The sequence below is a fragment of the Oncorhynchus nerka genome, linkage group LG13, assembly GCF_034236695.1.
Source record: "Oncorhynchus nerka isolate Pitt River linkage group LG13, Oner_Uvic_2.0, whole genome shotgun sequence".
Lineage (NCBI taxonomy): Eukaryota > Metazoa > Chordata > Actinopteri > Salmoniformes > Salmonidae > Oncorhynchus > Oncorhynchus nerka.
Window position 1 is genome coordinate 53,453,047 of NC_088408.1, and position 4,840 is coordinate 53,457,886.

The 4,840-nt window shown below is 46.0% G+C and overlaps 1 long non-coding RNA gene across 1 annotated transcript; it reads left to right on the forward strand.

Moving 5' to 3' along the window:
• The first annotated feature begins 1,569 nt into the window (after positions 1–1,569).
• LOC135574713 (uncharacterized) lies at positions 1,570–3,595 on the forward strand. Its single transcript, XR_010465589.1, has 2 exons — positions 1,570–2,066; positions 2,261–3,595. It is a non-coding gene; the product is annotated as an uncharacterized LOC135574713 (long non-coding RNA).
• Positions 3,596–4,840: the final 1,245 nt, after the last annotated feature.

Here is a 4,840-nt window from a genome sequence, read left to right on the forward strand (position 1 = left end):
CCTCATGTTTCAGTGGCAGGAAAACAGAATATCTCCCAGACGGTCAACGAGGAGGGATACCTTCTTCGTCAACACCACGACCAACTGGCACAACTGGGGATGGCTATGGAAGAGGTTCTTTGCAGTGTGCAATGTCTCGAACATATCCAGGAGGCGTTGCCATCAACTAGCGGAGGATACTCTACGACCAGTCGAGCCAGCACAACAGCCCATTCAGCAACCCAATCAGGTCAAAGATGCCCGTTTGTCCCTCCCGGATAAATATGACAGCACCCCGTCTAAATACAGTGGCTTCCTACTTCAGTGATCCCTCTTCTTTGTGCACCAGATGGGATCCCCCACCACTGAGAGGTCCAAGGTTTTGTTAGACTTTTCAGTGCCTTAGACTTCAGGTATTTGACATTATCGATCATAGTCCGCTGCTGGCAAAACGTATGTGTTATGGTTTTACACCCGCTGCTATATTGTGGATAAAGAGCTACCTTTCTAACAGAACACAAAGGGTGTTCTTTAATGGAAACCTCTCCAACATAATCCTGGTAGAATCAGGAATTCCCCAAGGCAGCTGTCTGGGCCCACTACTTTTTCAATCTTTACTAATGAATTGCCCCTGGACTTGAGGAAAGCCAGAGTGTCTATGTATAAAGGGATGACTCAACACTATACCTGTTTGCTACTACAGCGACTGAAATGACTGCAACACTTAACAAAGAGTTGCAGTTAGTTTAAGAGTGGGTGGCAAGGAATAAGTTAGTCCTAAATATTTCTAAAACTAAAAGCATTGTATTTGGGACAAATCACTCACCAACAGGGCAGCACGGCTTGCCTTTGGATGTACAAAGAGAGCTAATATTAATAATATGCATGTCAATCTCTCCTGGCTCAAAGTGGAGGAGAGATTGACTTCATCACTGCTTGTATTTATGAGAGGTATTGACATGTTGAATGCACCGAGCTGTCTGTCTCAGACACACATGCATACCCCACAAGACATGCCACAAGAGGTCTCTTCACAGTCCCCAAGTCCAGAACAGACTATGGAATGTGCACAGTACTAAATAGAGCCATGAATACATGGAACTCTATTCCACATCAAGTAACTCATGCAAGCAGTAAAATTAGATTTAAAAAACAGATTAAAAACACTTTATGGACCAGAGGGGACTGTGGAGCAACACAAACATAGGCACAGACACATGCATCCACACACACAAGATAGCATACACGCTATACAGACACGTACACAATGATTTTGTACTGTATTTATGTGGTAGTGCTGGAGTAGGGGCCTGAGGGCACACAGTCTGTGAATGTATTGTAATGTTTTTTAAATGGTAAAAACTGCCTTAATTTTGCTGGACGCCAGAAAGAGTAGCTGCTGCCTTGGCCAATGATCAACTGATGTGTCTTGCCCCACATTTGAAACCCTGATGATGCAATGGGGATCCATAATAAATACAAATACAAGGTTGCCATGGTTATTTCTCTGCTGAATGGGTGGGTGGGGGGTGTTGGAATGGGCCACGGCCACCTGGGTGAGAGGAGAGGAGGAGCTAGATTCATATGAAGTGTTCATGGCTCTGTTCAAATGTATTTTTGATCATCCACCGGAGGGCAGAGAAGGGGGTGAGTGCCTACTCCAAATACGGCAGGGGGACCAAACGGCTGTCTAGTACGCAGTAACCTTCCGGACAGTAACAGCATCCAGCATCTATTCAGAAGAGGTCTGCGAGAGGAGGTCTAGACGGAACTGGTCTGTCGTGACAACAACCTCTCCATGGACGCATTCATTGCGATGGCCATCTGCCTGGATAACCTACTTCGGGAGAGTCAGTACTCTCATCGCTTCTCTCCCTTCCTCAGTGAACACTCTGGATCAGAGCCTAAACCCATGGAGGTAAGGGTCACGCTTTCTCGCGGCAGAGAGACACAGATGGAGACAGCTGGGGCTCTGTCTTTATTGTGGTCAAGGAGGGCACCAGCTCCAGTACTGTCCAGTACTTCCCAACCCGGGATCCACGAGAGCAGAGGGATGGTCAAGTGATCTTCCACCTCCTGGGGCAGGAGTGAGTATTCCTTCTTCATCACTTTCTGCTAAACTCTTTTCAGTGTCCATCACACCAGTTGACTGTCCCTCATATACTGTGTCTACAGTGTTAGTGGTGCTGCAGGGAACTTTATTGACCAGATCATATATCATATCATATTGCCTCTCTTAACATCATATCATACCTTCTCTCCTCTCCTTTCCCGATTCAAGCCCTCGATAATCGGCCACTAGGACCCAGGCCATGGAGGAGCACATCCAAGAGGCACTCCAACAAGGTTTCATCCGCACGTCCACTTCTCCTGCGTCGGCTGGTTTCTTCTTCGTGCCTAAGAAGGATGGAGGGTTACTTCCACGTCCATGTATTGATTACAGAGGACTAAATGAAATCACCACTAAGTACCGTTACCTTCCCTCGTTGGTGCCGGCAGCCATCTAACAGCTCCACGGGGCCCGGTTCTTTACCAAACTGGACCTACGGAGTGCATTCAAATCATCCGCGTCCGGGAGGGGGATGAATGGAAGACAGCTTTTAGCACGATGTCTGGTCACTACGAATACCTGGTGATGCCATTTGGCTTAGCCAATGCTCCATCAGTTTTCCCGGAATTTGGAGGATCACATCGCTCACATTTGAGCAGTCCTGGAATGCCTTGTGGTTAATCACCTGTTCGTCAAGGCTGAGAAGTTCCAGTTTTATCAGAAGGCTGTCTCCTTCCTAGGCTACCAAATCAGTGCGCAGGGAGTGAGGATGGACGTCAAGAAAGTGGATGCGGCCGGTCTCAACCACAATAAAGGGGTTACTATGTTTTATTTGGAGCCTGCACCCATTAACTCCTGTTCCATATGTGCCCAAACCAAATCCCCCTATAACGCTCCAGCAGGGAAACACCTTCCCCTTCCTGTGCCTCCTCATCCCTGGTCTCATCTATCCACTGACTTTGTTACTGATCTCCCCACCTCTGACGGTTTCACCACCATTTTGGTGGTTGTGGATAGATTTTCCAAATTCCGTCGTTGTATCCCTCTCTGGACTCCCTACTGTTCTCTAGGTCGCAGAGGCACTATTCCAGCAGGTCTTCTGGCATTATGGCCTTCCAGAGGACATCGTCTCTGACCGTGGCCCCCAATTCACATCATGGTATGGAGAGCCTTTATGGAGAAGCTCGGGGTCACGGTCAGCCTCACTTCCGGGTATAGGCCTCAGTCCAACGAGCAGGTGGAGAGGATGAACCAGGAGCTGGGGAGGTTCCTGAGGAGTCACTGTTAGGACCGGCAGGGAGAATGGGCCCGATTCCTTCCATTCCACAGGCCACAATCAACAGCCTGATCAACTCTATGCGAAGGAGATGTGTCGCGCTGCATGAGGCATATGGTGGTCACGCACTGGTTTTCTGATCCGCACCCCCTTTTTTAAGGTATCTGTGACCAACAGATGTATATTTGTATTCCTAGTCAGATGAAATCCATAGATTAGGGCCTAATGAATGTATTTCAATTGACTGATTACCTTAAATTACATTTAACTCATTAAAATATTTGAAATTCTTGCATGTTGCATTTATATATTTGTTTAGTGTATATGTTTGTTTACATATGAATGTCTGTGTGACCTTAGCTTGCAGAGGGATCACACACACACACTTCATGCATTGTGTTTACTACAGTATATGACATCATACTCTCTAGGTCAAGTTGTTTAAGATCCACTATTTACAGTAGCTCATTCTAATTTGCCCTTATGTTTTACTTATTCAAACTACCAGTCATGCACATATGACTACTTGTGTCATTCATCTTATGCTACTGGCCTTTATCTCATATTTATCTTATGCTAAATAGTTGTTCTGGTTTGGGGCTGGCACTTGGGCTCGTCTCAGAAAGGGGTTGTTCCCTGGTCCCAACTGGATAAAATGAGCCAATCAGTAAAGAGATGCATCTGGTGGTGTTATAACAAACATATGCTCATAGAAGTGAGACAAACACATGTGCACACACACACATTCCTTGATGTGGAACTGTGGTATGCGTTTTTACAGAAGATACATTAATAGACTCATGATTCAAATACTACTATCGTCTCGCAGGAATTCCGAGCTCTTTTCCCAGATAACATGTAACGATATACTTGGAGAGTCGGGAAGCAAGTTCAGGGAGTGAATACATTTAATTAATAAATGAACAAAACAAGAAAACAAACAGCACACCGACATGAAACAGGAACAATGATGACTGGGAGTGACATATAAAGGGTAGATTATCAAGAAGGTGATGGAGTCCGCGTGAGTGTCATTATGCGCGTAACGCTGGTGATAGGTGTGCGCCCTAACGAGCAGTCTGGTGACCTAGAGGCCGGAGAGGGAGCACACGTGACATAACAAGTTTAAGATAAACAAGCCTTTCTAAGAAACGTCTCAGTTTGGCTTCAATGATCAATCATGACAGATCATGACTATGATGATCTAGTTCTGATTAGCCAGTCTCTTTGGCTCTGAATTGAAATGCAGTCATGTGCATGTCAGCGCATGCTAAGACCGATCTCCACTCAATAAACCCTCTGTGCTGAGGATTTGTGAAATCGAAATACAGCCTACTACGCTAGAGGAGAGCATTGGCTGTGAATTGATGATCAGCGGTTATCAGTCTTGGACAAAATAGGTTTAAGGCACCTTGAACCACCTAATGCCCCCCTTCAACCCACATCCTAATCTTGACCATAACCCTGTGTGTCCAGGATAACTGGGGGCAAGTTATCTGGTGCATTCTTTAGTGCACACCGTAGCAAACAGTAGT